The sequence below is a fragment of the Hyperolius riggenbachi genome, chromosome 4, assembly GCF_040937935.1.
Source record: "Hyperolius riggenbachi isolate aHypRig1 chromosome 4, aHypRig1.pri, whole genome shotgun sequence".
NCBI lineage: Eukaryota > Metazoa > Chordata > Amphibia > Anura > Hyperoliidae > Hyperolius > Hyperolius riggenbachi.
This window is the reverse complement of record NC_090649.1, coordinates 363597295-363621445: the sequence shown is the minus strand read 5'-3', so window position 1 is coordinate 363621445 and position 24151 is coordinate 363597295. Positions and strand designations below refer to the sequence as shown.

Here is a 24151-nt window from a genome sequence, read left to right as displayed (position 1 = left end):
GTTTTGTGCCTACACAACTTTGATTTTTAATCCTGATATAGTTAAGGAGTTAAAAGTGGTGGAAAGCATAAAGGGCTTATTTTATTTTATTTTTGAATTGCTGGTAGTTTACCTTTGATGGATCAGCCCACGAAAAAAGGATGTTTTCAGGTTTTTGCGGAGTCTGGTGGGATAAGCGGTCCACTGTCTTCTCTCATGGATATCTTGGAGATTTCAGTGCAACGTTCTCCCACCAGTTTATGGTTCTTCCTTTTTGCTGCATCAGTAATGTACACAGGTGTTTCCACTCTGTGTTTGACTCTCCCTAAAGTAATATGCAAGAAGAGAATGACACCCCCATAAGCACGGAAGCAGGTGTGCCCACATGGGAACGTAAGCAAAGATGTGGACACTAGAGAAGCTGAGATACTTAAGGAGCCGTTAGATATTTTCACTTTTCAGCCGCTAAAAACATCTCGGATATTGGTTTTCGGTGGATTTAACCCTTACAGCAACGCTTGCATGGAAAATCATTTAAAATACTGCAATTCAATATATAATTGAGGTAAAATCTTGCCAGTGTTAACAAACTAACGGTTCCCTTTATTTCCATTCTTGCGGTGAGTGATGTCTTTTTTTTATAATTTGATTGCTGTAACACAGCACTTCATATGTTTTGCAAATCAAACCATTGTTTCCCAGCCACCATTCCATTACGTACAAGTACTTAAAAAAAACGGAGTGTTTATACAATAAATGCCTTGTCCCTTATAGCTAACACTTTTTCTTGCATTAGCATATGTGAAAGTATTCCTCCTTAGTGTTGGAACTAATGTACAGAGCCATACGTTGGTAATAAATGACAGAAGTAAAGCAGATTGTGCTTGACATCAAACACTATGTGGCCTTTCTGGTGGCAAAGTGGATAGCTCTCTTGTCTTGCAGCACTAAAGACCAGTGCTGAGCAGTACACTACCTGCATGTAATTAGTATATTCTCTCCTCGGTTATGTGTATTTATTCCAGGCACTCCTATTTTCTCCTATATCCCAAGAACATACAGGTCAGTTATTTTGAAATCTGATTTTAGTGGCCAGGTAGATTCATAGTCATAATGAATTTTATTCAGCAAATGCAGACAGTAAAACTGTGCAGCACACCGTATAACTGGTTATTTAACTTCTTCACTACATGAACTTTAGACTGTTGTAGATACATTCGATTGTGTGCTCTTTTGAGAGACCATTATTGATATGAATTGTTTGGCAACTTGATTAGTTCTGGAAAGTGCGTGGAAGATGTCAGTGCAATAAAAATGCATAATAATATTTTCTGTAAGGCAGTGTTTTTCAAATTTTCTAACCCATGTACCCACTATCACAATTCAGGTCTATCAAAGTACCCCCAGACTCCAAACCTAACCTTAACCCCTCCCCCTAGTGGTCAACTACCCTTAACCCAGCCAAACTTAACATCCTCCCAATGGACAGCTACCTTAACACCGTAGCACCCTTTTAAACATGTCAAGTGTCTTGAGCTGTTTTCAACAGCTCCTTGTGCATTAACTAATGACCATAGTTCGGAGTCTGTAGGACCTTGGATAGACCTGGATTGCCATAGGGGATACTTGGGCTAGAACAGTTCAGAAACTGACTTAAAGAATACATTATTATGCATTTTATTAAACTAACATCTTCCACAGTGCTTTCCAGAGTAAATGTCACTGAATTTTTTAGGTACTCTTGACTAGTGATGAGCTCATGAGTAGTGAATCCATGATTAAAATGAGGCTTGATTGCCTCAGGTGTGAGGCTGGGAGAGAGGGGGTTACTTACCCATAAGTCCGCGGTCCTCTATGCGTTCCAAACGTCTTGCACACATATCCTATTGGATGAGTTCCAAGACTCATCCGACTTGGAGGAAGTGCGCGTAGTGAGTCTTGCAACGCGTCCAATAGGATATATGTGCAAGACGTTTGGAACGCATAGAGGACCGCGGACTGATGGGTAAGTAACCCCCTCTCTCCCAGCCGCACACCTGAGCGTAATCAAGCCTCATTTTAATCATGGATTCGAGTAGCTCACTACTCATGAGCTCATCACTACTCTTGACTGGTTATTGTCACTTGTCAATACACATCCATTATTTTTTGCATTTCACTTGGCAGCACCAGATTTTTTACTTGATTCAGAATTGTTCTGGAAATGGTAATAAGCCATATGGAAATACTGTATAGTACAAAAATGATGGCCTGTAAATAGGTCTGTGAAATACAAATTGGTGATTGGCTGAAGTTACAAATACAGTCACCATAACAATTCTACACCCCTGTGCTGATGTTGTAAATCCGTACAGGCTGTACATTCTTTTACAGTGCCGGAAAAGTACTTAAATGCTTCATTTTTTATTTAGGTGCTTTTATTGCAAGTTAGAAAGTGTTGTGTACAACATCCTCAGTTATGTATTTTTTGCATTTATATGGCACCGACTGTAAGCCATGCTTTAAAGGACATACAAAACCATTCACATACATCCATGACAGCATGTACAAGTACCGCTTTTTCACCTGAAGAATAATCTTTTCATCTGTGATAGTCATCTGTACTGAGCTCAGCCACATATCTTGTATTATCCCATCTTGAGTGTAGGGAGAGTAGCAGGAGGCTCCTTGCTGCAGGCAGGAATATAGCAATCAGCCAAAAACCCAGCCAACTGACAAGAATTGTTAAATGAAAATTAATTCTTCAGCATGTGCGACAAAACACCAGTGCACCAGGCTTTCAGAAACACTGACCAGATGCATCTATACAAAACTTGTGCTGAGTCTGAAGATCTGGGCATTAAATTGCCTAAACAAGGGTATAGAAAGTGCATCAATTTGACGCCCACCTATATACAGCTATTATATGAGAAACATTTCTATTTTGTTTTCAAAGTACTTAATCCCATGTTTTTGTCCTGATTTCACAACAGATCATGAGCCACTAAACCATGAATTAGGTTTAAAGTGCAACTCATCACCAACTTTGAACAGAGTAACTTGTATTCGTAATCAGGATGATGAGTAAATATTAACTGGCGATATTTATTATAAGTTCTACATCCAAGACCGTTGTATTTGATTGGTGATGATTGAATGGTGTGGATGTAACACTTATGATATAATAAGTATTGCAAGTACCTTGTGTTTGGACCTTTTTGGATTTTGCTGATTATACGTACTTGGTCCTGCACCTCCCAAAACTACATTGTGTGCTTCCCCTTCATAGATTACTGTATTTTTCATGGACCAGGTGTGTTTTTTACTTCAGTATAGCTTTCTCGTTATCCTCTCTGGTAATTTACATGGTCAAACCTGATTGACTGATCTATCCATCAGCTGCAACCAAGTAGCAGAAAGGTTTGATGAGACAACATTTAACTAGAAATCCTGCATGAAACCATGGGACTGATGCATGAACCCCTGGTAAAACTTAAAGGGGGTACTTGTGTTACCCTTTTAGTGTAATGCACAGTATCTGAACTGTGTACCATGTGTTACCATAGCAATGCATAGGTTACTACAGTAGGCCACGTTGCCCCCCTGCCGTTAGTACCAGTATAATATCTATGATGACTGTAAAAAAGCTTAAAAGTGAAGAAAAGAATTCACCTTAATTTTTAAATCCAGGAAAATCCAAACTGTTGCCTCCCCACCCTGTTAGGTGAAGATTTACATAATTATTATTAAGTTCCTCTACCCATGTTTCAAATTTGGCCTGCTTTCTGGACCATACAACCAGGATATCAATAAATTTGATCCAGAGCTGGACCTAAGTGTCAACGCTCCCTCTCCCGAAAAATACATGATCCAATTCCCAGTGGACCAAGAAGAGGTTGGCAGATGTGAGGGCCACAGGAATCTCAGTGCCAGCCTTCTGGTGGAACCACCAGCCTGTCTGGACATGGAATGATAACCCTTATCCACACTACCCAAAACCATTTTTTTCCTTCTGAAGACAGACTTCAGTGTCTTTGCAAAGGGGACAAGACCAGGCCTGGATTTACACCACAGGAGCCTATAGGCACAGATGTCCTGGCACCCTAAACTTTGCCCTCCAGGAACCCACAAACCCCCACCAAACCATACCGCAGGTGTGCTGGCTGACCCAGGTTTCGCTTATCCTTTACCCATCCTAGGTAGCTACAGGTGCCCCTTAGCATTATGTAGCCAGAGGTACCCTCAATATTAAGTAGCTAGAGGTGCCCCAGATTGAAGGGAGATTTAGTCAGTGAATGACGAGAGCTGGGTGAATAAACTCTGTTACGCTCCACTCAGGACTCTACATAGGGAAGGAGGGAGGCGCTGGGGAGAGGGGAATTGAGCCGCCCTTCCATCATCTGGACAAGACAATTGTCTGTCTTTAGAAATAAAATTCAGTTTTTTCTCGTTTTACTACATGGTGTGGTCTGACCATTAGGAAAAAGGTCTACAGGGAGTGCAGAATTATTAGGCAAGTGGTATTTTTGAGGAATAATTTTATTATTGAACAACCATATTCTCAATGAACCCAAAAAACTCATTAATATCAAAGCTGAATATTTTTGAAAGTAGTTTTTAGTTTGTTTTTAGTTTTAGCCATTTTAGGGGGATATCTGTGTGTGCAGGTGACTTTTACTGTGCATAATTATTAGGCAACTTAACAAAAAACATATATATACCCATTTCAATTATTTATTTTTACCAGTGAAACCAATATAACATCTCAACATTCTCAAATGTACATTTCTGACATTCAAAAACAAAACAAAAACAAATCAGTGACCAATATAGCCACCTTTCTTTGCAAGGACACTCAAAAGCCTGCCATCCATGGATTCTGTCAGTGTTTTGATCTGTTCACCATCAACATTGCGTGCAGCAGCAACCACAGCCTCCCAGACACTGTTCAGAGAGGTGTTCTGTGTATTGTTCTCAATGGGGTTCAGATCAGGTGAACAAGGAGGCCATGTCATTAGTTTTTCTTCTTTTATACCCTTTCTTGCCAGCCACGCTGTGGAGTACTTGGACGTGTGTGATGGAGCATTGTCCTGCATGAAAATCATGTTTTTCTTGAAGGATGCAGACTTCTTCCTGTACCACTGCTTGAAGAAGGTGTCTTCCAGAAACTGGCAGTAGGACTGGGAGTTGAGCTTGACTCCATCCTCAACCCGAAAAGGCCCCACAAGCTCATCTTTGATGACACCAGCCCAAACCAGTACTCCAGCTCCACCTTGCTGGCGTCTGAGTCGGACTGGAGCTCTCTGCCCTTTACCAATCCAGCCACGGGCCCATCCATCTGGCCCATCAAGACTCACTCTCATTTCATCAGTCCATAAAGCCTTAGAAAAATCAGTCTTGACTTTTCTCAGTTCATGGGCAGTTATTTTGCGCCTTGGTTTTTCCACACGATTCTTGCGACCCTGCTGACTATTTTGAATGAAACGCCTGATTGTTTGATGATCACACTTCAGAAGCTTTGCAATTTTAAGAGTGCTGCATCCCTTTGCAAGATATCTCACTATTTTTGACTTTTCTGAGCCTGTCAAGTCCTTCTTTTGACTCATTTTGCCAAAGGAAAGGAAATTGCCTAATAATTATGCACACCTGATATAGGGTGTTGATGTCATTAGACCACACCCCTTTTCATTACAGAGATGCACATCACCTAATATGCTTAATTGATAGTAGGCTTCAGAGCCAATACAGCTTGGAGTAACACAACATGCATAAAGAGGATGATGTGGTCAAAATACTCATTTGCCTAATAATTCTGCACTCCCTGTATATGTGGTTAACATGTTGTAAAATGTATAGGATAAAATAAATTCTGTGTAGCTTATTTCTTTCCACTCACTTGTCACATGCCTTTGGCATAAAACAGTATTGTTTTAAGTTGCTGCTATTATATATTTTTGGACTATTGGAAGCCGAAAAAAAATACAGACATTCAGAAATTCAACTACGTCCTTGCTGGCTTGTCTGGAAATAATATTCAATCTTTTGCAATTTCCATTGTCATACTCCCAAGAATTATTGTTATTTAATAATTGTTTAGTAAAGTTTTAATAAGGCGGACAAGCCTGAAGTGTTGGATTTATGAAAATGTTTTCACCCCCACACTCCATTCTGCTAATGTTTAATTGGTTTCTATTCTGGAAAAGTAAAATGTTTTTATCTCAGGAAAGTCTCTTAAAGTCAACCTTAGCGAGTATTGAATTCCACTAATCTTTCCTGTCTCACTTGCCCATGAAAACACAATTTTTTTTCTTCACCCTTATAAATTACCTGCTAGTGAATTATTATAACCTATATTTCTATCTACAATGGAAGTTCTGCAGTTTTCTGTTTTTGTAATGGAGAAAAATTAATATAAATGTGTGTGTTATTTAGTTATTCAAGTTTAGAAGGAAGTCAGGTTTATGTCTTTTATAATTTCCAAGCTTGCAACTGTGTGTCGCTATGTCCTTCTGTGTCACATGCGCCTCCGTCTCCCCGCCCTGCTCTGATTGGCTGGAGCGCTGTCCCTGTCCACCCCGCACATGCCCCCTCTTAACCCGCACTGCTGTGATTAGATGGCGCACATGTGGGGTGAGATGACAGGTGAGATGTTCAGAGAGAAGGCATTGCACACTCCTGCTCTGTGCAGCATGGCGCACAACACCGGCATATAAATATATTTTATATTTCTAACTTTTGAGATCAAGTGGCCGTGAAGCGTGTCTCGGTGATGAGACACATTTCTGGTCCATCAGTAAGTCACACCCCTAAACATTATCGTTAGTACAGGCTCAGCCACATTGTCTTAGTGACATGGGTAAAACTCTTTCCTCCTGTGTAAGAATTAACAATGGCCAGTCAAAATAATGAAAGGTGTGGCTGTGACATTGGGGATTCCCTTGGCATCACGGCCATGCTAATGAGGAACACAATGTTAAATGTAAACGTGCAGGCTGTGTGCAGGTGGGGAAAACTACTATCTCATAATTATTATCATTACTAGCTTATGGCCCAGTGTTGTCCGGGTATGTATTTGGCTGGTGTTGGCCCCGCCCACTTTTTCGAACCCTAGCACACAATTACTCAGTTACTCAATTACCTAGTTTGTGAGCTTTGCGGTCTTTGCATCAATACTTTGCATTGAAATGAAACAAATCTGATTGGCTGTATTTGGATCCACCCCCTTTTCTGAATTTGAACCCCAGTCCCCCAATGACCAACTGTACCAGGTTTGAGGCTTGTGCCATTAACAGTGCAAGAATGGCAGCAATTAAATATTCCCCTTGAAAATCAATAGGTGAATTTTGATTGGCTTTTGTAGGCTCCACCCACTTTTCTGAGTATTAATCCCAGTCACCCAGTGACCAACTGTGCATTTCCCAGTGAAAGTTGTATTTGTCTTTGCACACTTTTTGGTTATGGGGATGAAAAGTATCCTATATGTTATTCTAGGTAATGTACTATGTATATGCCAAATTTAATTCAAATCTGTTCAGCCATTGTTGCGTGATTAACAAACATCAAAACATCCAAAGCTTTGTATTTATAATATTAGTGAAATGTATTGTATTTATAAAGCGCCAACATATTGCGAATCGCTGCACAATAGATAAATGGGTTAACATACAAGGTAGGACATACAAGGAACTCACAACAAAACAAGATATTGCAAATTTCTTTGATAACAGTAGTTCAGTGTCTTTGTTCAAATGAGAAAAGCAGTTGCCTGTAAGAAAGCGGGAGTGATGTGAAACTATCGGATTGGTGCTGAAGTGTACTAAGGAGGAAGGGGAAAAGCAGGAACTTAAAGTGAAGTGAGGGAAGGGGGGGGGGAGGGTAACAGGGAGGACACTGTTGCTGTGTGAAGAATAAAAAGGAGAAAAGTGGAGTAAGTTATAGGGATACTAGGTGGACCTAAGCCCGTTAATATAATGGGCTCTAGTCCCTCACAACCCTCCTCCCACCCCTGTGACCACCATGCATGCAAGCGTGCACATGCCCACCAACATACCCGCGTGCACACAATACAATACAATAACATTTCTATAGCGCTTTTCTCCCATAGGACTCAAAGCGCTTAGGCTCTCTCAGATTCAGTAATTAGTAGGATGAATTATTCACACAGCAAAAGTTATATTTCTGCAAATGCCAAACTGAACAGGTGGGTTTTCAGTCTGGATTTAAACACGTCCAGGGATGGGGCTGTCCTGATCTGTTGAGGTAAGGAGTTCCAAAACGTAGGGGCAGCATGACAAAAGGCTCTGGGACCAAAAGTTTCCAAGTGGACTCTGGGTATGACTAGATTATTAGAACCTGTGGATCTAAGAATGCGTGGATTGCTACGCAGCTGTAACATATCTTTCATGTATCCAGGGCCTAGATTATTCAGGGATTTAAATGTCAGTAGGCCGATCTTGAATAGGACCCTCCATTCTATAGGTAGCCAGTGAAGGGAATGCAGGACTGGCGTTATGTGGCAGTGACGGGGTTGGTTGGTTAGCAGTCTGGCAGCAGTATTCTGTATCAGCTGTAGGCGGTACAAGACCTTTTTTGGAAGGCCAGTGTAGAGAGCATTGCAGTAGTCCAGTTGGGATGTGATGAAGGCGTGGACTAAGGTTGGCAGATCTTCTGGGGGTATGAGGTGCTTGATTTTTGCAATGTTCTTCAGGTGAAAATAGGATGATTTCACCACAGCAGAGATTTGAGTTCTGAAGTTTAAATCCCCATCAATTAGAACTCCCAGGCTACGCACATGATCAGAGCTGCATAGATCCGTGCCTCCTATTCCCAGTGGTGAAGACTGCAAGTTAAGTTGTTTTGTTATCATGCTCTGCCCTCCAATCAGAAGGACTTCAGTTTTGTCTGCATTTAGTTTCAGCCAGTTGTCATTCATCCATTGCTGTAGTTCACGTAAGCAGGCGTTTATAGTTAGAGTTGGGTCTGTCACACCAGGCTTGAAGGAAAGATATAGTTGGGTGTCGTCTGCATAGCAGTGGTATGTCAGGCCATGTTTTTGGATTAGTTTTCCCAACGGTAGCATGTAAATCGTGAAAAGCAGGGGAGAGAGGATTGAGCCCTGGGGCACCCCATACTTAAGTGTTACAGGGGTGGACAGGAAGGGCCCCATAGACACTTTGTGGGTTCTGCCACTCAAGAAGGATTGGAACCACTGAAGTACTATGCCATCAATGCCGCAGTATTCTTGTAGCCTGTTTATCAAGATGCCATGGTCAACTGTGTCAAAGGCTGCAGAAAGGTCTAGCAGTATGAGGATCGAGCACTCTCCTCTGTCTCTTGCCATGAGCTGGTGGTTGCATATTTGGATGAGGGCAGTTTCAGTGCTGTGGTGTTTCCTGAAGCCAGATTGGGTCATAACTGTTATTTTGTAGGATTCTGGCTTCTAGCTGGAGGTGTACAGCTTTTTCAATTAGCTTGCCCAGAAAGGGGAGGTTAGAGACAGGTCTGTAGCTGGTCATTGCTTCTGGGTCCAGGGAGGGTTTTTTGAGGAGAGGCCTGATGATTGCTTCCTTCAGTAAAGCAGGAAATATCCCTGATTGTAAGGAACAGTTAACAATTTTGAGGAATACCGGTACGAACAAGTCGGGGCAGTTCAACATGAACTGTGTTGGGCCAGGATCCAGGTCACAGGTAGTTAGGCGGACGTGAAGGAGGATGCTTGATGTGACTTCTTCATCAATTTCTTTGAAGTTTGACCAAGGTGTTACGTTGTCTCTGCTAATGGTCTTCGGCGCTATATTAGGCTCAGATGCTGTAAGTTGGATGGCGGACCTTATAGCGGAGACTTTGTCTGTGAAGAAATGGGCAAATTGGTCACAGAGGTCCTTTGAAGACTCGATATTAAGTTTTTGACATGCTGGGTTGCAGAGTTTTTCCACTGTGCGGAACAGTTGGGCTGGTTTGTTAACTGCATTTGCAATCTCTTGTGATAGAAAGGATGATTTTTTTCCCGTGATTACCTTTTGGTAGCTCTTCAAGTGGAAGATTAAGGCATGTTTGTCTTCTGGGGACTAAGATTTGCGCCACAGCCTCTCAAGTTTTCGGCCTTGTCTTTTCCCAACCCAACCCCCCCCCCCCCCCGCCCCATCCTTCTCCTGTCCCAACGGCTACACATGCGCAGTAGCTAAAACACAGGAACAGGAGGATGACGCAGGGGCAAAGGGGTTTTAATATATAGGACAACCCAAATGCCACCAATAGTGGAAACATGGGAAAATGTAATGCATGTATCAGATCAGGTAGAACTATAGAGGCAAATAAAGCTATTGTTTGAAGCATTAAAAATATAATACAAAACCCAAACTACATTAAATGAGTAAACTCACAGCCAAGGATACAGTAGAGGCTACTGAGCAAGTGCAGTGATTGGCCCATGATGGAGATGTTGAGGGTTGACTACTCCCGGCCTGCATTGCAGTGGTCGGGAGCCTCCACCACCGATGGAAGCTTCGATATGCAGTCGCTCCCTGGGAAACATGTCGAACTGCATTTGGATGGTGGGCTAGATTAGCAGTCCCCGTAGGTAATTAATAATGCTCTCTCCAGCACTGCAAAGGCACATTTTACAAACCTCACTTATGGGGAGGTTCAGTTTATTATTTTTCAGATCCAGGTGCTCCGGTTGCCATATGGCCGCATAGGGGTGCTATTTTGGCTGGGAACGTGTAGAATCAGCTGCGTTCCCCAGCCTGACGGGTCCTGACGGCGAAACCGAAAGTGGCCGCCGGCGGGACTCGGAGCATCAGAGCGACTCGTCGTGGGCACAGATCAGCTGCAGGGGGCTGAGGCAAGCCCCAGGTGAGTAAAACGCAATTTATTTTGTTCACTTAAGTGCCTCTTTAAGGACCAGGGGATTTTCTTCTGATCAGTGCTGCGTGGACTCTCCAGCCCGCAGCACCGATCAGGAAATAGCCAGGGCGATCAGACTCCCCCCCCCCCCCCCCCCCTATTTTCCCCACTAGGGGGATGTCCTTGCTGGGGGGGTCTGATCGCCGCCAGCTACCCGCGCTTTCCGGTGGGGGGCTCTTCAAAGCCCCCCTCCGCAGCGCTTTCCGCCCTCCCCGGCTTTCCCTCCCTCTCCCTTACCATCGCAGCGGCGCAGGACGGATATCCGTCCTGCACTGGATAGGATAGGCTTTAGCCTATTAATTGCCGGCGATCCCCGGCCAATCAGAGGCCGGGGATCGCCGATCTGCCTTACAGCGCTGCTGCGCAGCAGCGCCGTATCATGTAAACAGCGGGGATTTCTTCCTCGCGTGTTTACATTACATGTGCGAGCCGCGATCGGCGGCTCGCACACTGTTCACGGAGACACCCTCCGTGAACTGGCATGGGGCTGTTTCCATGCAAAACCACAAACGACCAGGCGCCGCCTATCCGCGTTAGCTGGTTTCCATAGTCCAGTGATCTGCAAACTTGGCTCTCCAGCTGTTAAGGAACTACAAGTCCCACAATGCATTGCAGGAGTCTGACAGCCACAGTCATGATTCATAAAGGCAAATGCATTGTTGGACTTGTAGTTCCTTAACAGCTAGAGAGCCAAGTTTGCAGATCACTGCCATAGTCCAACGCCTAGTTTTCATATTATTGACAGAATATTGTTCATCTATGGGGGATGAAGTGTTGCCCTAATTTTGTAAAAATTCCAATGCTGGTTTTCACAATTTTGACTTGATGGCAGAAAGTGTTACTAGGAAAAAAATCCTTTCAGAACAATGAAACCTATATTGAAATCACTTATTCAGAAAATCACGACCTCTAATTCTGGAGCCAGATAAGTTCATTGGCTTCTTACTAAGCATGATTAGCAATAGTGGTGTGTAAGCCATAGATCTATAAAACTATAGTTTAAAGTAGGAAGCGCATCAATCTGACATATATGAATTTATGACATAACCTAAATCTAATCCTAGCCTTTCGTTCACATAAGCAATTTAATGATACAATTTTGTCTCACACCTTTGTAAATTTTGCTTGTACAGATTTTTACTCAGGTCTAGTGCACACCAGAGCGGTTCGGCTGCGGTTTGCGATCCGCTTGCGGGTGCGGATCCGCTAGGGTAATGTATTTCAATGGGCTGGTGCACACCAGAGCGGGAGGCGTTTTGCAGAAACGCGTGCTCCCGGGCTGCTGCAGATTTTGGATTGCGGATGCGTTTCTGCCTCAATGTTAAGTATAGGAAAAACGCAAACCGCTCTGAAAAACGGCACTTCAGAGCGGTTTTTGTTACAGTAGCTGTTCAGTAACAGTTTTACTGTAACAATATATGAAATCTACTACACCAAAACCGCTACACAAAACCGCAAAATGCTAGCTGAAACGCTACAGAAAAATAAGAAAAAGCGTTTCAAAATCTGCTAGCATTTTGCGGATCTGCTAGCGTTTTTTGGTGTGCACCAGGCCTCAGTTCTGTGTTTCATGCAAAATGTTCTAAGAATGTTGCCAGTACCAAATATCATTGGGTTACAACAAGCAGAAGGCTAAGAGGTAACATGAAATAACCTGAAGTAATACTTTCTCATACACATATAGCATTTAAAGTTAACTGGTAATCAGGGCCGGCCCTAGACTTTTTGCCGCCTGAGGTAAATTTTTTAAAAATTGCCGCCCCCCCCCCCCCCCCCCCCCCGCGGGGGGGCCGCCGAGCTGGAGGGGTAGCTGGCAGGACGGGGGTATTGGGCCAGCGGCAGGGAGGGCCACTGGGACAATTATCCACAGATTTACCACAGGATGTGAGCGGTGGATCCTCTGGCAGGCATGAAAGTTCAGGTACAGTAGCGCTGTGCGCACTGAGCAGCATTATCATTTTGATAAGCACCTTGATTGTAAAAGAGGATTAACATTGGGGTATATTTGACATGTAAACAATGGAGATGACATCACTGATTGATTTCACTGTGGGTGGGGTGATTAGGGATTATGTTACTATATAATGTTTGTTGAACTTTCATGCATTTGTAACCACACGCCTTGAAGAAGGGGGACCCTGCGTGGCCCCCGAAACAATTGTCGGTTTTTACCTTTGTGGGAACGCATGGCTCAATAAAAGAGCGTGAACTATTGATACATCGGTGTGCTGATACATTTGTCCACTGGCCTACAAATCTGTCCACAAAACCTGCCCAACCTACATGTCTAATCTTACTCAGTGGTACACACCTAGCCGCTCACTCCGCTCCTCCAGTAAACTTCGCCCGACCACCCTCCGCATCACCCAGTCCCATGCACACCTCCAGGACTTCTCAATAGCTGCTCCAACACTATGGAACTCCCAAACTCCACCCATTGGGGTTGCCCCCTCCTTCAACATCTTCAAGAAGGCCCTCAAAATGCACCTTTTCACTCTGGCCTACCCCCCTCACTGGTGTTTAAAACCCGCAGCTGAACTCTGGTCCCCTACCTTTTGTGCCCCTACTTCTCCCTCTAGAATCTAGAGTCTAGATTGTAAGCCTTCAGCAGGGTCTTCCGCCTTCTGTCTGCTACCTGTTCATGCACCTCCATTACCGTACACCCATCCTATGGATCTGAGTGAACTCTTAAATGAACTCGACTTGCCTAAACTCCATGCGCCCATCCAGTGACTAAGCATTACCTTGTACTCATACTGTGCTGCGTGATCTGGTTTGCATGTATTTCTGTGTTGTCGTATTGCTGTATGTCACCCCTAAATATTGTATTTAACCTTTAACTAATTTCCAGCGCTGTTTAATATGTTGGCGCTTTATAAATACAATAAATAAATAAAAATACATAAATATGAGCTCTGAGGGCTGAGACCTATTATGCCACTTAAAGCTGCTGTGTATGGAGCAGGGAGGATTTCCTTATAGTCCACCATAGAGTGCCAGTTGGTGCATGAAGTGTCACTGGAAGTTGTCCACAACCAGGGCCAGCGCTACCATAGAGGCAAAGGAGGCAGCTGCCCCAGGGCCCCAGAGCTTGTAGGGGCCCCCAGTGGCTACAAGAGGAAAAAAAATTTCAAATCGACCTTATAGTTTTTGAGAAAATCGATTTTAAAGTTGCAAAGGAAAAAAAATACACATTTAAAAACCAGCCGACTTTAATGGTTAATAGCAAATCCACCTTAAATTCTAGAAACCCTAAATTTGCAGGATATGTTAAGGAGATCATTGGGAATAAGAGGAAAAAACAATTGTTCAAAAAGACCTTATAGTTTTTGAGAAAATCTATTTTAAAGTTTCAAAGGAAAAAAGTACTTTTAAATGCGGTAAATGTCACTTTTAGTACCTAACGGTAGTGTAATTTTACATTTATCAAAAAAGAAAGAGCAATAAATTTCCTGACGGGGTTTCCAGGGGGTCCATACGCAGCCGCAGCGCTTTGGCCAGGGATCGCTATACAGCCGCAATATGGCTGTATGAAGATCCCTGGCATTTTTTTCCTATTTTCCCTATTTTTTTTTTCTGTTTAGAGTGTGGGCATTTTTTTTTTTTAATTATGTGGGGTCCCCCTTTCTGAAACTTTTTAACCCCTTGTCCCCCATGCAGGCTGGGGTAGCCAGAATGTGGAGCTCCGACCGATTGGGGCTTCAAACCCTGACTATACCAACTGCAAAAAAGGTCCCTTAATGCCAATTTTTGCTCCGGGGTATCTGTTGGGGGGCCCCCCAGGTTTATTTTGCCCTGGGGCCCCATTGTTGCTTAAACTGGCCCTGTCCACAACTGGGTAGCTGGAATAGTTGTTGAAGATGATAGATTGGTCTGTTTACTTTCCAAACCAACAGAAAGAAGTATTATGTGTTGCTTGAAGGGGCACAGCTTGGATTAATTTCATTTATGAGTGTTTTGTCTATATATTAATTTATTTATCAATTTTAATTGCAGTTAGAGGTTTGATAAATGTTTTGACTACCAGTTTATATTCTTTTTCATTTGTTGGCAAGTGGCATGCTGAGTGTTAATGAAAATTTAAAATAATTTTTGTCAATTTTCGACTAATATCCTCTTAGGGGTTTACCGTATGTTCTGGCTTTGGGTGTGTTTATTATTTATTATACATCTCATGGACTGCAGGCCTTACTAATAGGGATGATCAATGAGATGCAAATTGTTCTGAAATTATGCAAATTTTTATGCAAATATGTGCAGCTTGAAAAAGGACCAATCAATTTAAACCTAGGTTTAAATTGATTGGTCCATTTTCAAACTGCATACATTTTCATAAAAATGTACATAAACTTGCATCAACTCAGAACAATTTGCATATCTATGACCATCCCTACTCACTAAGCTCAATTAATGTTGGTATACTATCACATATAACACAGTTTGTTTTCGCTGTCCACCCTCTATGACGAATAAACTGATATGATAAACAACATACCCTCCACTGATATGATAAACAACATACAAGGATACTTTGAGGTTTTGCAATTGAAAAAATGATTTCTTATAGTTTACAAAAACCCGTTTCATTCCCAAGAATGTAAAAAATAACTTTTTGGGCTTGATTCACAAAGCGGTGCTAACCTACTTAGCACGTCTAAAGTCTTTAGACGCGCTAACCAGGGTGCTAAGTAGGTTAGCACCGGATTTCTCAATCAGATCGCACGCTAACTTTGCGCGCGCAAAGTTTTACGCGCGCAAAGTTTTACACGCGCTAAGTCCCATAGGCTTTAACGGGCACTTTGCGCGGAGCGCCCTGCGCTCTGTGCAGTACGCGTGAAAAGTTTTGCGCAAAAAGCTTGTTTAGACGTGCTAAGGGGGTTTTCACAGGCGTGCTAACAGTTAGCACCGCTTTGTAAATCAAGCCCTTTGACTGCATTCAATCCACAAACTGTCTAACACACGTTTTGCAGCCTTTGGGCCACTTCTTCACCCGGACTCCATTATGTCTTAAGGATCAGACGCTTAGTAGAAATTCTAATGTGCATGAACCAGCACAATACAACCAGGTACAGCCACCTGTGGACCTTTCAATTGCATCTCTTATGAGTGCTTGAGTGCTCAGGTATGCTATAAATAAATAAATGCTCTCACACCAAGACACACATCTGCAGTATACCTGTTAATGTCAGTATCCATGATTCCACCGTTGGAAAACAAATGTTCAAAAATGTACTCATGGGAGTTTTGCTAGGTGAAAGCTGTTGCTACACAAGTAGAATATAATGGCTTGTGTGACATGTGCCATAAAACACCTTGTTCACTCCAGTGTTATCCCCAGAATTTTTTTTCCAACTCAATGTCAATGGGAATGCAGAGAGAGAGTGTGTACATGTGCGCACAATTTTTATGTAAATTAGCTGGCATGTTCCTGTCATGTTCTCAGTGTCCAGGTAGAATAAAAAAGTGAATTGTGATTTGTTGCATAGAAACACATTTAAACATCATGTACTGTACTGCTAAGATGAGGAAGGATACAGCAGCTAGTCTCTTCATCAGCACAATTGCTTGACATTCACTCACCCACCTCCTGATGTGCTGCATTACTGGATGCAAAGAGTTAAACTGTCAACATCACATGGAGCAGCTGGAGAGGGATATCTATTCACTATCTGGAAACACTTCTGTAACGATCGGTGTAACACAGAGGGGATCTGATTACCGGTGATCTGCAGTATCACCAAGAATGCAGATATATACCCGATTATTGATGATCTGCAGTATCACCGATAATCAGATATATCTCTAACTTCTGGACACCTGAGTGATGAGAGTGTTTTGGTGCAACAGTAATACTTTGAGAACCGCACCTGAATACCAGGTGCTAAAGCAATAAGGAGAACTGCTCCGCAGCAAGTTCCTTCCGTTGGTCTGAGCTCTCCGCAGGGAGGAGTCAGGCCGAGAGTGGGAAGGACAGAACGCGAGTGACACCAATGAGGGAGTGTCACTGACAGATCTGTGAACTAGCTCTCAACAGGAGAGAGAGTTCTCGAGGTCGGGCAGGCCAGGTCGTTAACACACGGACAGATACAGTACAGAGACAGGAGACAGATGCAGAATCCTAAGACTAGCCGGCTTTGGCAACAGAGTATCAGAATGACAAAAGGTACAAAATCAGAGATCAGAAGAATGGTCAGGAAAGCAGAAGGTCATAACAAATAATCAACAATTCCTAGACTAAGGTGTGAGTTCCTTGGTCAACACCTTGGAAACTGGTCTAGATAATAACACAGATGGTAACAGAATTTCCTAGACTAAGGTGTGAGTTCTGTGGTCATCAACACCTTGGAAACTGGTCTAATGTAACACAGATACTGTCAGGGTCTGAGTGCTACCACGTAGTGATCGCAACGCCAGACACCAGAGGAATGACCAGCACCCAGTATATATACACCAGCGCTCTCCTGCGCCTCCCCTAAGTGCTGGACCAATGAAAACTGAAAGAATTGTCAGTTGACCGGCCTGGTCAGCTGACACCCCTCTGACTGTTATAAATGCTCTGCCTCTCCGCGCACGCGTCCTTCTGAACCCGTGTGGACCATCAGTCCCAGCCACACCAGACATGTGTTGTAATGCCTCTGCTGTTTTGGATGCGGAATCCGCCACACCGCTGTCTGAGCGTGCAGCGTTTTCTCCGCGTTCAGCAGTACAGACAGGAGTAGGCCTATGCGTGCAAACCGCCGCGTCGGACGCGAAATCCGCCGCCCTGTTCTCTGGGCATGCGGCGGTTTCTCCGCGTTCCGTCAGGCCAGTAAATGCAGGTCCCTGCGCGCAAGCCGCCATGTTGAACACGGAATCAGCCGCCTTACTCTGAGTACTTGATTTCTGAGTTATGTAAATAACAGACTATACACTAACAATAAATGCTTGCTCAGTTGAGCTACAACAATGGAATGACAACGTGCTGAAGCTAAATGACATAACTGAAGTTCCTACCACTAGAGGTCAGTGCTCAACAGAAAAACAGGTCCAACTAGCATCCACAAGTGTAAGGAACACAGATCCTGTTACCCCTCCTCACACACATCACTATGAACGGCGACCCGGTGCTCTCATTTGGCCAAAACTCACGAGCTTGGCCAGGCAGCACTCCCATGGGAGCCGGGCCCACAGCTATTTGGGGGGGTCTGGCAGTGTGGGGGGGGGGCGCAGCAGTTCCTAAATGGCAGCGCTGTCCCTGGATATGTGCTGCCATCCGCTCACTTGCACAGAATGGGTAACCCTCCTCATAGATTTTCCGGCTGTGCTGCCCGCCTATATCCAGATCATCGGCGGCCCCGCAGGGATGAGAGAGAGGGGAGCGATGTTCGGTGATGCACCATAGACGTCAAATACAAGAAATGGCAAGTGATGTCACTTCATGAATTTGAAGTATATACCGCATCATCACACATCACTCCCCTCTCATCCCTGCTTGGCAGGCGATGATCTAGAGGTCTGACTATACGGACGGGCAGCACAGCCGGAACTAGGGATAGCTATGCAGAGGGAGACCCGTTCTGTGCAAGCAAGCAGACAACAGCCCATATCAGCGCATGGCAGAGCAGAACTATGTGCATGCGGGGGGGGCCTTGGATAGCACCCAGGGCAGGAATTCAAAACAGCCAAGCAGCCTGTCCACCTAATTAGTCCTGGGGAGAACACTGAACTCTGAAAACTTTGGAATAATTTGTAGACTGCTGAATAAGCTGTGCGAGCACAGTTTTGCAAGGAGCAAAACTGTACCTGCTCGTATTCAAGGAGGAAGAAACAGGGTTCATTTACCTGTATCACCGTGTCTTGCCACATTGCTCCATGCTGCATTTTATCTAAGTATCAGTAGGATAGAGTGCAGTGTGGAGCACCACAGCAAGAAGCAGTCATACAGCAAAATTGTACCTGCTTGTTTTCAAGGAGAAAGAAACGGGGTTCATTTACCTGTATCACCGTGTCTTGCCGCATTGCTCCATGCTACATTTCATCTAAGTATCAGGAGGATAGAGTGCAGTGTGGAGTACCACAGCAAGAAGCAGTCATACAGCTAAATTTATCCTGTCTGGCGGCCCCCTCCTTGAACATAAGAGGGCGCAGTTTTGCTTCTCACAAGAGCTTAAAAGTGGCGTTTTTGGAAGACCTAGGCACCATAAACTTTGTAAAGCTTTCAATATTTTCCCATAATGAAATACACCTACAGTAAAACATGTGCAAGAATCAGGATACTATGGGGATGATTTGGACACTGTCCAGTCATCAACCCATGATCTGAAGCACAGTTGGATTATGCAGCAAAACTATGATCCAAAGCACAAGAGACAGTCCACTACTGAATGATGGAAAAAACATACAAGATAAAGATTTTGGAATGACCTGGTCAAATTCGTAAACTGCCCATGCATGACTTATGGCCTTGATGACTTTATGGCACGCCCCCAGATCCTGTATCTATGCACAGACTACCCTGGGGAGTGCATATGGACATGTGATGTTCCCAGCATGCACCTACTGCAGAGCTCAGTACCATACCCCATTGACAGATGGTGGGTAAGATAAAATAGCTTGTATGGATATTGTAGGTGTCTAGTGATTTTTCACTTAAGTGTAGAGAGCTATTATTTTTCGATATGAATAGTGTTGAAATTTTTTCCTACCATGTATTAAATGAGGGGTCAAAAACTATACATTATTCACTCAGGTTGTCTTTATTTTACTACATTTTGAGGACCAAAATAAATCAATTAAGGTTTATGAACAGGCAAATAAAAAAAAAAAATATAGGTCATCTTATTTCATGTGAAGATAAAAAGCTTCTTAACACACAGCTTGAATTGCAGATTTCACATGGTTGCTAGTGTGAGTCTGATTACTACAGCAGAGACAATGGGCATCATTTGTAATCCCTTGTTTTATCATTTACTCTTTATAGAACATTGACGCAGTTCCCATGACTGTCACAAGGGTAGCCTTGCAATTTTTCCTCCTGATATTGAGATAATTCACTTAACTTCATTTCAGCCAGTCATGTGCTTCTCTATTCATATAATGCCCTTTGTGTAGGGATTGCTTAGATTTTGGCAGATAAGGATGGTCTGAAATGCAGCCACACATATCAGGTACAGCTATACATGTGGTGCACCCAGAGATGAGATTGCTTCGGACAGTGTATGTTAGTTATAGTCATTTGAAAAAGAAAATATTTCCCACGTAACATTTGTTGCTTCTGTATTGTGAAAATATCAATATTTTGTTTTCATCCAAACCATATATAACGATTAAAGTGCACCAGAGATCTAAAAATAGCAGGAATCGATACTTACTTTTTTCCAGCCCCATAAACATGTCTGAGTCCCTCAGCTTCCTCCCGCGGTCTGCCGTTCAGCCGCTATTAGCTCCGGTAACTGGCTCAGTCATGTCAGTCCGGGTCTACTGTGCATGCGCGGGCGGTAACCCCTGGTAACTGGCTCAGTCGGGTCCCGTTTGGATCTTCTGCGTATGCCTCCAGCACCAGAACTAAATACCTAGTGCCTGCTAGCAGTGTATAGCTACTATTTAACGTTCTCTTTTGACAGTGTGAGCCATTTTCATTGCTTGCCCTGTTGGAGCAGCTTCAAGAGATGAGTATAAGGCTTAAGGGTATACCTTGTGTTTTGCATTTATAGGGTATAATTGACCTGCTTACAGTACATGGGCAGCACAGCTCAGTCTCCATTCATCACAACTGGAATAAGACCTTTAGAACAGCTGAGTGAAGTCCTTTTATACCACTGTGTATCTTTTTCTAGAGCAGGGATTCTCAATCAGGGTTTCCTAGGGATTCTCATCCAGGGTTCACCCTTAAGGTGTCATTTGTGACACTTACAGTACATAGTCCCACTTCCTCTATCACCACATCTGATATCCTTTCACCTCAAAAAGCAGAGGTATACCGGCTGCAGACTCTTCTTCCAAAAGCAGTGTCCTAGTCCTGTCACGGTGCAGGAGTTTGAGAAGAGAGGTCACAGTGTGATGCTAAAGGAAGGGGTAAGTGTGTTTTTGTTATGTTTTTTTTTTAATTATGAGAGCACATGTAACGGTACAAAGGCAAAACTAAACTTAAATGGGACAACTGGGGGGGGGACTACACTAAACATATATGGGCCATAGGGGCTGCATAAACATAAAATGGAAAAGGAGGAACTGGCAGGACCACGTTAGTGTAATAATACTCTTCATTGATAAAACATTAAGAGTAGCAACCAGCTTTTGGTTATTGTTTTAATGTTTTATCAGTAAAGAGCTGCATTAAGTTTAAAAAAGAGGAATGAGCTGTACTAAACATAAAGAGGGGCACAGCAGCTGCACTAAACATAAATAGGGGCAAACGGGATTCACTGAACATAAAGGGTGCAACAGAGGCTGCACTGAACATTAAGAGGGTCACAGGAAGGAGCTTTTCTAAACATAAAAATGGCCAAGGGGGCACCAATTAAGTGGGCTCTAGGAGCTGCCCTATTTATAAAGGAAGCCACGCTTACAGTGATGTGAAAAACTATTTGCCCCTTCCTGATTTCTTATTCTTTTGCATGTTTGTCACACTTAAATGTTTCTGCTCATCAAAAACCGTTAACTATTAGTCAAAGATAACATAATTGAACACAAAATGCGTTTTAAATGATGTTTTTTATTATTTAGTGAGAAAAAAAACTCAAAACCTACATGGCCCTGTGTGAAAAAGAAATTGCCCCTGAACCTAACTGGTTGGGCCACCCTTAGCAGCAATAATTGCAATCAAGCGTTTGCGATAACTTGCAACGAGTCTTTTACAGCACTCTGGAGGAATTTTGGCCCACTTACCTTTGCAGAATTGTTGTAATTCAGCTTTATTTGAGGGTTCTCTAGCATGGACCACCTTTTTAAGGTCATGCCACAACATCTCAATAGGATTCAGGTCAGAACTTTGACTAGGCCACTCCAAAGTCTTCATTTTGTTTTTCCTCAGCCATTCAGAGGTGGATTTGCTGGTGTGTTTTGGGTCATTGTCCTGCTGCAGCACCCAAGATCGCTTCAGCTTGAGTTGACCAACAGATGGCCGGACATTCTCCTTCAGGATTTTTTGGTAGACAGTAGAATTCATGGTTCCATCTATCACAGCAAGCCTTCCAGGTCCTGAAGCAGCAAAACAACCCTAGACCATCACACTACCACCACCATATTTTACTGTTGGTATGATGTTCTTTTGCTGAAATGCTGTTACTTCTACGCCAGATGTAACGGGACACGTACCTTCCAAAAAGTTCAACTTTTTTCTCGTCGGTCCACAAGGTATTTTCCCAAAAGTCTTGGCAATCATTGAGATGTTTTTTACCAAAATTGAGACGAGCCTTAATGTTCTTTTTGCTTAAAAGTGGTTTGCGCCTTGCATATCTGCCATGCAGGCTGTTTTTGCCCAGTCTCTTTCTTATGGTGGAGTCGTGAACACTGACCTTAATTGAGGCAAGTGAGGCCTGCAGTTCTTTAGATGTTGTCCTGGGGTCTTTTGTGGCCTCTCGGATGAGTTTTCTCTGCACTCTTGGGGTAATTTTAGTCGGCCGGCCACTCCTGGGAAGGTTCATCACTGTTCCATGTTTTTGCCATTTGTGGATAATGGCTCTCACTGTGGTTCGCTGGAGTCCCAAAGCTTTAGAAATGGTTTTATAACCTTTACCAGACTGATAGATCTCAATTACTTTTGTTCTCATTTGTTCCTGAATTTCTTTGGATCTTGGCATGATGTCTAGCTTTTGAGGTGCTTTTGGTCTACTTCTCTGTGTCAGATAGCTCCTATTTAAGTGATTTCTTGATTGAAACAGGTGTGGCAGTAATCAGGCCTGGGGGTGACTACAGAAATTGAACTCAGGTGTGATAAACCACAGTTAAGTTATTTTTTTAACAAGGTGGGCAATCACTTTTTCACACAGGGCCATGTAGATTTGGAGTTTTTTTTTCTCACTAAATAATAAAAACCATAATTTAAAACTGCATTTTGTGTTCAATTATGTTATCTTTGACTAATAGTTAACGGTTTTTGATGAGCAGAAACATTTACGTGTGACAAACATGCAAAAGAATAAGAAATCAGGAAGGAGGCAAATAGTTTTTCACATCACTGTATAAAGGAGTCCACAGGGGAAGCACTTATAATTCGTACTACAGGGACTAAAGAGGGCCATACGAATGATTATGCAATTGAAATGTTGGGATTATTGCTGTTGCATTTGTCATGTGTATGTCCTATATAAACACTGACATTAAATATATTATAAAATATCTGTGTGTATTATAAGTTGCAAATGTAGTTTTTATGCAGGGGGTCTCTAAAATCTGAAAATTTCACTCCACCAGCTAAAAAAAAGTTGAAAAAGGCAGTTTAACAGCTTTGACCTGTTCAATTAAAAGCTTAACCACTATACAATGCTCGGCTACTCCATGCCAAGCACATACCTCTTGCTTCGGGTACGTTTTACTTACTGAACTACCCTTCTGTGTATTGTGAATGTCTTTTTTTTAGAATACACATTTTAGGAATATTTAGACATCAAAGTATGTTCAGAACATGAGATGAGTCATCATGAGGAGCCATTTACTATACACTGAAAGCCAATAAATGGTATCATCTTGGTGCAAAACTTTCTCTCTCAACTGATGGCTAACATTGCTCTGACCAGTGACCAATTGCAGTATATTGTTTCTGGCTTAAAGAGGGTTACAGAATCCATTTGACTTAATTCGTATTGCCTATTAAAGAGGAATTCTAAGCTAGGTGGACTAAGACCTATATCCAATTTCCTCCATGTTATTGAAAAGCCGTCAGTGGTAGTGGTAGATTACTATAAATACCCATTGTCGTATACAACCTGTGGTATTTTCTAGCTCTTTTTGCATTTAGGATTGGGGGGTTCTGGTAGGGGGACTCAGCAGCTCCTAGAATTCCACATTCTGAGACGTGGAAAACGACCACTCAAACTACAGTTCCAACAAGTAGTGTTGGCATGTTCACTAAAGATCTTATAGGATCAGTGAAATTCAAGTATTCTAGGCAAAAGCAAAATGATACAGAAAGGAGGTTTAACTTTCTCCTCATATCTGTAAGTAGGTTTCCTTTTTTTGCCAGCTTATTTTTAGTTGGGTGGTTGGTCTCCTAAGCCTTCCAAGCTTGCACCATAGGGGTTGTTAATCAGAGCACAAAAGGCTAGTAGTGGAAAAGGGGCATTTGACGTTTATGTACAATCAAACAGTG

At 42.9% G+C, this 24151-nt stretch overlaps 1 protein-coding gene across 1 annotated transcript in view; it reads left to right on the top strand.

Moving 5' to 3' along the window:
• The window catches only part of MTHFD1L (methylenetetrahydrofolate dehydrogenase (NADP+ dependent) 1 like), a 466799-nt gene that overhangs the window by 432391 nt on the left and 10257 nt on the right, over window positions 1-24151 (top strand). The window lies entirely within an intron of this gene.